The sequence below is a fragment of the Stegodyphus dumicola genome, chromosome 2 (genome assembly GCF_044657685.1).
Source record: "Stegodyphus dumicola isolate Sdum_Otavi_A_Nest chromosome 2, ASM4465768v1".
Taxonomy (NCBI): domain Eukaryota; kingdom Metazoa; phylum Arthropoda; class Arachnida; order Araneae; family Eresidae; genus Stegodyphus; species Stegodyphus dumicola.
In genome coordinates this window covers 81,620,188-81,632,278 of record NC_140769.1, presented here as the reverse complement: position 1 = coordinate 81,632,278, position 12,091 = coordinate 81,620,188, and the positions used below count along the sequence as shown (strand labels likewise).

At 33.5% G+C, this 12,091-nt stretch overlaps 1 protein-coding gene and 1 non-coding gene across 3 annotated transcripts in view; one reads left to right on the top strand and one right to left on the bottom strand.

The window, feature by feature from the left end:
• The window catches only part of LOC118182640 (netrin-1-like), a 268,640-nt gene that overhangs the window by 40,515 nt on the left and 216,034 nt on the right, over positions 1-12,091 (top strand). The gene's annotated exons all lie outside the window — the stretch shown is intronic.
• TRNAM-CAU (transfer RNA methionine (anticodon CAU)) lies at positions 7,799-7,871 on the bottom strand. Its single transcript has one exon. It is a non-coding gene; the product is annotated as a tRNA-Met (tRNA).

The window sequence follows — 12,091 nt, the reverse complement described above, 5'->3', positions numbered from 1 at the left end:
TAAAATCACACTGTAGTTATACATTTTACATTTGCTATGCTAGAATATTGCGTTCACTTTAGATGTTGTTGACACCTGTATTGAGAATGTATTAGGTATATACGGCTGACTGGATGCTATTCTTCCACTTGGCAGCAAACAGCCTGATGTCGTTTCGGTGTACACATTAATTCTACCAAGTGTGTAATTGTTTTCACTCGTGTTTCGAGCTCACGCATGCGAATTTACTGGCGTATGTTTTCTAAGCAGGAGTGTGAAAATTAAACAAATAAAAATTTTATTGTATCAATTTAGCTGAAACATTAATAGGGTTCTATAGATAAATAATAGAATTAAACGTTGCAATTATTTAATTTCCGTACTCTATGTTTCAATTAAAACAAAATAATATTTTTTTTTTTTTTTTTTTTTTTTTTTTTTTTTAAGGGCAAAAGAGCGTTTTTTAAAGAGCAAAGGAGCCCAGAAGGGCTATCAGCTTCGAAACGGCCTTTTGTGTTATTTCACCATAAAGGTCTGTTTCACTTTTTCAAATTGTTGCCACCAAATATTAACTCCCTGTATTATATTTAAAGAAATTAAATAATGAAGAATGTATGTATGTTTCTCGCACTGTGAAAAAACGACGGTACCCAGAGCCATCAAATTTGGAGTAACGTAATCCTCCTCCCGAACATGGGCACCTGGACGCCCGAATTTCGAATTTGTTTTATTATCTAGTTCATATTTTGTTAATAAACTGAACGATTTCAATGCGAACAGTGGCAACACCGTACGGAAAATAAAATTTTTATCTCTAGCGCGCGAGACTATCTATCGGAAATTCTAAAGATATGTTGTTTTTAAATATTTTGTGATATTTCTGCTGAATTTAATTTTGTATGGTTAAAGTGCGAAGAACATGATATTTAATACGAGTAAATAAAGAAGTAAAGGTAACACACAAAATGTTAAAAAAAAGCCCCTTTGAGCATATATATATATTAAGAATAATATAGATTGCTGACCCTGGACTGATAGATAGTTATCACGTCTTTCTGCAATCAGTAACGAATGCATTATTATCTCGTAATTTGAGAAACAGACCATTATCAGGTCACTAGTTATAAAAATTGTATAAAATTTAGAATAAACGTTTTCACCTGCTTATATCCAAATTGTATATTATTTATAAGACTAAATTAATCAAAACTTAATCAGGATCTATCATAATTGAAACTAGTCAAATAGAGCCACATTTAATTGTTCTCAATAAAATGCAGGAGTCAAATGTTTTAGTTCTTAATCACTATCTCCCGAAGTTAAAGAAATATGAGTTCCCACCAGCGGCCGAGCGGTAAAGTCGCTGAATACTGGTAGTTCGGTCCGAGGTTCGAATCTCGCGAACGGGCTGGCTGCATGGGCGTTTTCGTGGTTTTGCCCATGTGTAACGTGTATACGAGCCAGTTCTCTTAGAAAGTCCTCCACGAAGGCATCCCTCCCCTTAGGCAGATAGCCTTAGTGTGCGTTGCCATAATTAAATAAACCAAACCAACTATAAATATAGAGCCAAGTAACTTCATAATTATTATTCTGGCTTCAAAAACGCCTTTTATAATCATATTTGTAGTAGTATAAATATTTATAAGAAAGTAAAGTAATGTTATAATTTCGCAGAAATTTGTTTTTAATTAAAACATTTTTAAAACTTTACACCAATGGTATGTATAATTGCCTTTATGGAGCAGGAGATAAACACATTCTAGTTTAATATTAATGTGATTATTATCGCCTCTATGTCAAGAGCCTAGTACCTTTTCTAAATGTTAGTGTGATTACGTATGCTTTTATTCAGTTTTAAAAACTGAAAATGTCTTATTGCAAGGAATTACTGCATTCCTACGTGCTCTGGGGATGAAAGTGGTTAACACATCCCAGATATCGCATGGAAGATTCATGTTTCGAATCCCGACGAGGGTACAATTGATATTTTATGTATCTTCGCACCGAAAAGCTTAGAAGGCTGCGCAACATTCATTCGCACACATTAGTTTTTATTGATAAATCTAAGTCTTCATAATTAATATCAGTGATCTCCCGGTGTAGATTAATTGGGGTGCGAATGAACCGAACCTTGTCTTAGCACGTAATTTTTAATATCTTCGTCTGGATTACGACCATGAAGGAGGAAGGGGTCTTGGGTACTTTTTAACGCAAATTCCTGACAGTCCTTTTCGGAGGAATTCAGGAAAATGGGAGAGAAGCGTAGTAGGTCTGGTGTAGAAGATGCAACACAGAATTATACCGAATATCCAAAGAGTCAGATGTTGTTCATTACATTAAAACAGGCCGCCTGCCGCCTCGGTTGTCTGGGCATGTTATCCATATGAACGACAATAACATACTAAAAGAAATGTTTCGCATAGCTCAGGTAACACAGAAGAAGACCTCGATGGATAGATGCTGTAGAGAAGGATTGTTTAGTCCTGAAAACTGAGAATTGGAGGAGTTTGGCTGCTTATAGAGGTGGCTGGAGACGTCTAGTTCAGTAGGCCTAGGCATCTCCAGCCTGGACTCCCCTTCCTGGGCTCTCGCGCCATGGATTATGATGAGTCTTTAATATATAAACATTGTCAAATCGTCCTTTAAACACGGATTCCTAAATTGGAAAAGTAAATTAAGAATACAACCATTAATCTTCTCTTTTTCATTAGCTTCTATTGAAATTCAATTGTAATATAAACAAAAACATTGTATTTCAAATGCTGCTGAATTAATTTGCATAATAAAATAAATTTACATGCAATTTATTTATATCCGAAATAAAAATTCTATAAAATTCAGAATAAAAATGTATTTACTTAAAAATATTGATATACTATTGATAGTATTTTTGCGTTAATTATAATATGGCTTATTCCTTTTTCTTATGTTTTTTCTCCCTTAAATTGTTGCTGTTATCTGTTGTGTTGTGTTTTTTTAACAATGAATTTGTGTTAAATAGTGACACTGTCTCTGTTATTATTCGGTTAGTTGTGATTATGGTTAATAGTTGGAACTAGGTTTTGATTAAACTGGGTTTTCTTGAAGCTATAAGACTAAAACAACTAATTACCTCGTAGCTAAAACAGTCAGAAATACAACTCAATAAAAACCAAATATAGCTTATTTCCCCAAAATTTGATAATTATAAACTGAAGATAAACTACAATAACAGAACTAAGAAGTTACACCTGGGAGGTCACAAATATTTAACATAAAATTCCTAATGCTTAAAATCAGCCTTGTTGAAAACTACGGGCAAGCAACTATCTTAAACCACAGCTGAAGTCAGGCCTAGCTCAGAAATGCTATAAAGTATTTCTCTAGCCTTTTTCGCGTGCCTTCGTGGTGTAGTAAGTAGTCTACACGCTGAGCGCGTATTCCAGAGGTCCATGGTTCGATTCTCGCCGAAGGCGTTGCTCATTTTTCATGACTCCTGCTTCCAAAAAATACCTAATGTCTCTACAGTGGCGCCCGAACTAAAAGGGGGGGTGGATGATCATTCTCCACACCCAGGATTTGACGATTGGGTCTCCTAAAACCCAGTCAGTCGCCCTTTAAAAGGGGGAGTATGTAAAGTATTCCTCCCGCCTTCTTAGCCTGCTTTCGTGGTGTAGTGGTCTGCACGCTGGGTGGGTATTTCAGAGGTCCGCGGTTCGATTCCCGGCGAAGGCGTTGCTCATTTTTCATCTTGCCTGCATCCAAAAATACCTAATGTCTCTAAAGTGAAGATAAAAGTTGCAAAATTAATATGGCAGATGAATCTGCAAACGGCTCAGAAATCCACAACTATTGCTGCCCGCCTAACTGACACTTATTCTCAACCTTTTCTCTAGTCCTGCCATTTGGTCCTGTCTAGTTAACCAATCAAATCCAGAATACTGATGGTAAATTTAAATACATTAATTTTATTTAAGTGTTTTCCACGTAAATCCCACTGCTTATCCACACATGGCTCTCGCATCTTGCAATGGAATAGAGGGGACGCTTCCGGGAACTTCAAAATACTCTATATTCTTAATTAATTTATTTCAATACTATGACTTCTTAATTGATTTATTTTACACTATCGGACATTCGAGAAGTTCTTTTGACGATTCACTTCTTATTATGGTCGTTCCCAAAATTAAGGAAAATTTGATCTCTAATCTGTACTAAAGTCTCCTTTGATAAGATAATTAATGTATTCATTATTCTCGTAGAAGTTCCTGAATAGTTTTCCATATGTTAAGCATCTTTTTATCATAATTTATCTACCTCATTGTTATTACACGCTAATCTACATCCCCCGCTTTTTCTGCTACTCATTTTTAAATTATGAATGGCTATGAGAAGAACATACTCCCATTATTTTTCTCAAAAAGTAAACATTCTTACCAACCAGATTTTTGCATACTTGAGGGGGTGCAGTCTTACTTCGATGTTGGTGCTCAAAGTAATTTTATTTTTCAGATTACTTCTCAAAAGCATTCGACATACAACTTTCAATTAAATAACTTTAGATGCAATATATGAGAGAGAAAAGCTTTCATTGAAATTTAAATATATTTATGTTGGTTATGCAGAAAAATTGTATGCAAACTGAAAAAAAAAAACTGACCTTAGCTTTTTCTTCGAAACGCAAATTTATTTTGCCAAATAATAAAAAATAAAAAAAAAATAAAAAATGCTCCTCGTAAGAAGAGGATATCCTTTAATCAGTCTCTAATAAAAGGCGTAGAATTCTTCTATAAAACAGCTATAATTACAAATAACGAATTTTGCTTTTAAGTTTCGATGCATGACCAATAACAAAAGTAAATCTTTTTTTAATAATATGACTTTGAATCTCGATGCTATCAAATATATTTTGTAAAATAGTTTTTCACTTATGCAGTTTGACACCGCATATATATTACTATTCTTCTGATAAATTTTTCAACCATTTTCAAAACTTTTTAATTTGTTATAGAACTTTTTAACTCTTTGAATAGATGCATCTTTTTATTTCTGATTTAAAATAATGCATTTCTTCTCAGAGAGCACTTTGAATCTCAATGCTTTGCTAAATACCAATTAACCCAACGACAAAACAATACAATCCTTACAATAAATAAACCGCAACCGCAAATAGAATCACACCTTTTCCATTTGCTGTCTTTCTAAATATCAATTACTGTGGTTAAGTCGTTTTCCCAGCGCTATTCATCTACCGTCTCCCATCCGCAAATCTTATCCGCGATGCATTTCTCCCGCTTCTTTTGGCGATCATTTTGGCGACACACTTAAATCCTAGCAACCCACAACAGACATGTGTCAATAATACGGCGCCGGAGTCTTATTTTATGGAGATATCTAGCTAGGAATTGTGGGTAATGATGTCAGAGAATTTTATTCGGTTTGGGGGGTTTCGTACAGGGGGCACATCCCCCTCTTCTATTTCACTAAGACAAGCGTGTGAATTTATTATTCGCTGATTATTAAAGCGGAAGGTTCGGTAAAAAATGATAGCATCCTTCCTTCATGTGAATTAACATCATCAGATTTGACCCGGAGGTACGGATGTGAAAACGTAAGAGAGTGGAGATTTTTGTTTCTTTTGTTTGGTGATTGGCTGAAGGTAAAAGAATAATGAAAGAACATATTAAAGAAAGGGGAAATAAATGGGTAGACGCAGTCTGAAATCTGTAACGTTTTGCAGTATAGATATCTATATATAAATCTAAAGAAAATATGAAAACAAGGTTTGAAAGAGGTTGACTAAAATGATGACAAATCATTCTATCGATTGAAGCTTAAAGTGCGTTAGAACTTCAAATATCCAAACTAAGTGGACCGCAGCTCATTGGGATGTTCGAAAAATTAGAATAATAGGAATACTTTTTTCTGAAGGCAAAATGCGTTGTTTACTATGCTGCCTAATGAGGGAAGCTTCGTCTTTGGCTTATTTTTCTCCATATGACAAAGACTAGAATTTTTCTAACAAAAAGTAGCTAGCATTCATGTTACGCATACGTAAACCACATAAATCTAGTGCCGATACCCAATTAATTGAGATTTGTGTCCCTGTCGAACTACCAGAACTCGGCGTCTTATCTTCTCTGCGACAGGAGAGCTCATACGTTGGAAGACAAAAATTCCTTATAGTGAGGAGATTTTATTTAACGTAACTACGTTTCTTAAATATGTTTTTAAGAATGTAACAGTTGTTAAGGGCAAGTTATTGTAGTTTTATAAATAAAGCAATAATAATAATAATAATTGAAAAACACAGCAATAAGCTTATATATAATGCGTAGTTATTTTTTTAATGCTTTTCAACTACTGTGGTACAACAGAATCCCATTTATCTGAACTAAAGTGGATGGAGGCATTAAGATGAAAAAAATATTTTTTCGTATAATCTAGGAAAACTATTTTTTTGCATTTTAAGGCCGGAATAAATATGTGTGTAAATATGGTTAAAAAATAAAATCTATTATATTTCTTCCGCTATTAGACGCATTCTTTAATTTCAGTACCTCCGACAGGGGGAAAAAAAAAAAGAAAAAACTCGAAAAAATAATTAAAACAGTGCAGTAAAGTACATCTAGAAAACATTTTAAATAATAGACTTATGAAAATAAATATAGATTTATGAAAACTAGTAGTATATTTATTTGAATTAGTAATTTGGAAAATACTAAGTAGTTCGGAATAATTACGTATTTGTATGACGAAACAATCTGCAATTCGTATATACGTATTCGTATAATTGTGACAAAACAGCCCGTTTATAACAACGTTTATATGAGAGTTTATATGAAGGTTTATATGAAGGTATGCAAGAGATATTTTGCTTAAGGGAAAAGTTGCCTTCAAGAGAAACTGGCTTGTATCCGCATTGCACATAGGAAAGGCCACGTAAACGCTCATGCAGGCAGCCCGTTTCTCTGGAATAGAACTGACATCGGGCTCACCAGTGGCCGAGCGGTAAAGTCGCTCAACACTAGTAGTTCTGCCTAGCTTCTTTTCCAGGCGAATGGCACAGCTGCATGGGCGTTTTCCTGATGTATAACGTGTATAACCTTCTAAATCTTTATTTACTGTCTGTACTTACGGATCAGCATTTTCTAATAGTGTTTGTACTTACTTAATACCAAAGTCTCGTAGACTTAATTAGTAGACTTAGTCATATAGACGTAGTTAGTTTAGCTCATACTTTTCTGTTTCTCTACTTCACAATGGAGCAGAAAATTGCTTGGAGTCTGTGTTTCTTCACACTCCAGTTTAATACCTCATAGGCATCAGAAAGTGGTGTCTCCGAGTTCCAATTTCTGGGTTTGGTAGTACATCAAAACAGTAAAATCGAGTTTTCGTTTTAATGAAAAATATTAACCTTTTCGCAGAAATGATACTAAAATTAAATTATAAAGTTCCGAACTTTATTGAGTTAAAATAGCACGAAAACAGACAAGTATTTTTCTTCTCGCTAATAAAAATAATATTAACTTTTGTTACTTAGCGAAAATAATTTTATCGTTTAAATAAAATATTAAAAAAAAAGAAAGAAAGAAAAGAACGAAGATATAGGGGAGGGGAGGACATATAGAGACAGACGACTGTAATCAACAATCATTAAGTTCATTGCAAGTTTTTTATTACTACTTATTAGGTTTTTAATTGTCCATGTATATATGTGATAGAATAGTTAAAGAGAAATTCTGTACCTGAGCTATATAATACATGCATTGGAAACGCCTTTTGTTACTTTGTACAGACATTAGGTTATTTCGAAGCTGCAGAGATGAAAAACGAGCAACGCCTTAGCCGGGACTCGAACCACGGACCTCTCGAATATGCGTCGAGCGTGCTGACCACTACACCACGAAGGCATGCTAAGAAGGCAAGAGAAATACCTTATATACTTCCCCTTTTTAAAGGGAGACTGGGGATTAGAGGACCCAGTCGCCAAATCCTGCCCAAATCATCCACAATCTTTTTTAGTTCAAGCGTCACTGTAGAGACATTAGGAAATTTTTGAAGCAGAAGGGATGAAAAATGAGCAACGCCTTCGACGGGACTCGAACCACGGGATTATTATTGTTAATTTTTATTACGGGTTACTGGCTTTTATATTATATTATATTGCTAGTTGTAGGATGACAGCATGAACTTACACAATCGAAGAGTGCCTTAAGAAATGTATAAATTTATATTTCATCTTTTAATACTGAAAAATCATTGAAATGTTGAGTTGCCTATCTTTCTGAAATATGTGCACATTTAAGGAGAAAGCTGTATTTTTAATTCTCCTGTGTATCTAAGTACCTAGAAGAAAGCGTATTTTAACGAAACTATAAATCAGTTCTTCTCAGTATTAAGTGAGTATTTTTCGAACCTTGTTATTAATTAATTAAAATGCATAGGGTTTGGTTACGCATTTCAGAATTAACATATTTTAAAGTTACGTTAAGTTATTTGAATATGGCAAATAACATAAAGGGCTAGCTGCCTAAGTAGAGGGAAGCTTTCGTGGGGAACTTTATAAGAGAAATTGACTCGTATTCACGTTACATGTGGAAAAATCCACGAAAATCAAGAATGCAACTCGTTGTCTGGACTCAACCCGTGCCGAACTCCCAGTATTCAGTGGTCTTAATCGGCTCGCATTGGAGGTGCCATATTTTAAGGAATATAATCAAGTGATAAATCCAAAACACTTTTAGTTTAAATTCCGTTGTAACGAAGAAAATAATAGAACTGATGTGGTTAGGTCTGTATGAAACAGAGAGGTCAAAAGATGCTAACACCGTCAGATCGCTCATCGTAAATAATGGGAATTGTGACAAACGAGTACTAAGAGAGATGCATGGATGAGCTAAGACGAATGAAATATAATCGCTGTATGAAAGGAAAATTAATAGTCTGTTTGCAAAACGTAGCAATTTTCCGAGAAAGTGTTCAAGCTTCAGAAACAGAATTTGCTTAAAGCTCAATTTTAACGTATGACTACTTTATTTTGTATTGTTACGTTAGCTGTTTCATAGTGTTTATGACTTTCAGGCACATAATTTTATAACTCATCAAATTATGTTTAACTAAAATATATTTTTTGAGCAAGAATTTTAAAATATCTGAGCTCAATATAAAATAAATAATTATGCACAGTTATCGAAATCTTGTGTTGTATTAAATCATTTTCTTTTTTAATTTTCTTACAAACCGTTGTAAGATTGTAGACTTCGGGGAGGATCTTCTAATTCTAAATGAGTATTAAAATCTCGTAAACAGTTTTTAGCACTTTATTTTAACTTTGTGTACTTTGCTTTAAATCCTTGGGTAGAAAATATATACTGCTTATTACTATTAATTAGTAAACCGCAAATTATTGATTATGAAATGTTTTTAGATAAATTACTTATTTTAACTTTTAAAAAATTAATATATTTTTCTAAAATTTGATTTAAATTTACACCAGAATTAGTACAGTTTTGCCCATCCCAACGATTTTAGCTGTTTTTTTAACACCTGTAAGGTGTTTATAGGTACTTAGGTTTCGTGTCCTAGCAAAAATAAAAAGTTTTGCCAGTTAACAGAAACATTTGTTGTAAGCCTTGTGTGTAAGAGACCCATAAAAAAAATATATATATATATATATAACTACGCTTGAATAGTTAAGTCTTTTTGTGCTGTTACTCATTTGGAATTTATATAAAAGTCCGGAATGAATAAGACCGCTGAGTTCTGGTACTTCGCACTGGATTCAACTCACTTTGAATAAACTAGCTACATCAGCAGTTTCATGGCGTACTTCAAGTTTAACATGAATACTTACTAAGGTAATCCTCCCCAAAGACATTCCTCTCTTTAGACAGCTAGCCTGAGAATGCGTTGGCATTACAGAATTTAATTCAACCTGAATCGTTTCGGTTATAAGGTTTTATGTTCGAGGAAATAATTGTTAAGCAAATACCTTAGCTTAAAATTGTTTCAGCATTATCCACATACCAAACTCAGATTGAAACTGACTGCAAAGTTTTTGATTTTTTGTGTAATTTTAAATTTTTGAAATTCACTTTTTTAACATTTTGGAAATTCAATGGTACACTATTCGAAATCTTAGACTGCAATCTATAGTTTTCAGACTACATTCATTTAAGACTTTTTACGGGCAAATTCAAAACTGTACGAAAGACGAATTACGAAATATTACGTAATTTTTTTTGTCCTTTTTAGCTCGAAGGAGCGTTAGCTGAGAAGGGCTATCAATTTCGTTTTGGCATTTTACGTTGATTCAATATGAATGTCGGTTCACTTTTCAAATTGTTGCCACCAAATATTAAAGCCCTGTGTTATATTTAAAGAAATTAAATAATGAAGAATCTGCATAAATGTGTGTATGTTTCTTGCGTTGTGATAAAAGAACGATACCTAGACCCATCAAATTTCGAATAACGTACGTTTCCACCCGAATATGGCCAACTGGAAGCCCACATTTGAAATTTGTTTTATTTATTTCATATTTTGTAAAACTTGACGATTTTTTTATTAAGAAACTCGACGATTCCAAAGCGAGAAATAGGAACACTGCACGAAAAAAAAATTATCTCCAACGACGCGAGACTGTGTATTGGAAATTCTAAAGACATGCTCATTTTTAAATTATTTTGCGATATTGCTGTTGAACGGAATTTTATGGTTTAAGTGTGAAGAACATGATATTTAATAAATAGAGGTAACACAGAAAACGTTAAAAAAACGCCTCTTTGCGCGTAATGTAGAATTTAAAAGCTTTCATATATATATATATATATTTTTAATAAAGATGTAATAGTATTTACCTCAATATGGAAGATGTGCTGAAAGCATATGTTGCCTGACAGTAATATCTCTACTCTCACACAGCTAAATAAACAATCATAAATCAGTCCCCGCACAAATTGTTATTTTGCCATTGCTTTTAATACTCTTCCGAACCCCTAAGGGCTTCCCCTCCCCCAACTTTGGCGCACGCTTGTGCGCGTGAATGCAACGATGTGAAATATGTCTGGTATACCGCAGATTTCTGGGAAGGTAAAATAAAACATAATGAAACAAGAACAGAACGAGAAATTTTTTGCCCCCTTTTTTCTGTGGTATATCTAAATTTAGCGTTATCTCTGAGGTAGCTAAAGAGCGATGTCTATCTCTTAAAGATAGAAGATGTTATCTCCACAGAACTGCAGTTACACTTAAAAATAGGGTTGTCTGAGGATCTGTGTTTGTGACTGGTTACAACGCGGTATGTGTAGGACTCATTCATTTCTTTTCTTTTTTTTTTTTTTTTTTAATCTTGTCACTTGCAAAAAACATTATATCAGTGTGTTCGAGAGTTTAAGCGTGGAGAAAGTTATTTATTTGGTTACTTACATTTCCTGGTGGTTTTCGTTTTCTTTTCTTTTGCAGTTAAGCTTAGGAAGAACTTGTTTAAGAAGAGAAGAAAGCCTCCTTGATGATGCTGTTTGTCTTTTCGAAATCCTAATCATGTTTTCGCGCTGTTTTAAGGATCTTACTTTAAAGCCACAAAACTGTTTTAGTGAAACATGGCGAAGTAGGTTCAGTGTTGCTATTCTACAGTAGCCGGATTGAGCTAATGGTTTACTTTATCGTATTATTGAATTATTCCATCATCACGTTGGGGTAATGATGGGAAATAATAGATAACTGGCTTGTACTGCTAGAATGGTTTAGTATATTTAGACGCATTTAAAAAATATATTCTTCAGCTTCTACGTAATAACTCATTTAATTCAGTTACTGAATAGAACTGAATATAATATATGAATTTAAATTGCTCAATGAAAATATAATGTATTGACAAACCCTCATATATGAGATGACCTTGCATCTTTGAAGGTTGTTTTTCCGAAGAAAAAAGGCCAAAAATCAAACGAATTTGTAATAAATACATAATATACGAAGTTAGAAACGCATTTTGTTAATTTAATACTGTAATTTAATTTATTTCAATTAGATACTCATTTATAAATGAAATAAAACTAAACTATTAAAAGAAATTCATTTATTGACTTCGCATTTATTGACATTTAAATCGCTCAGTTTGTAAAGAAAT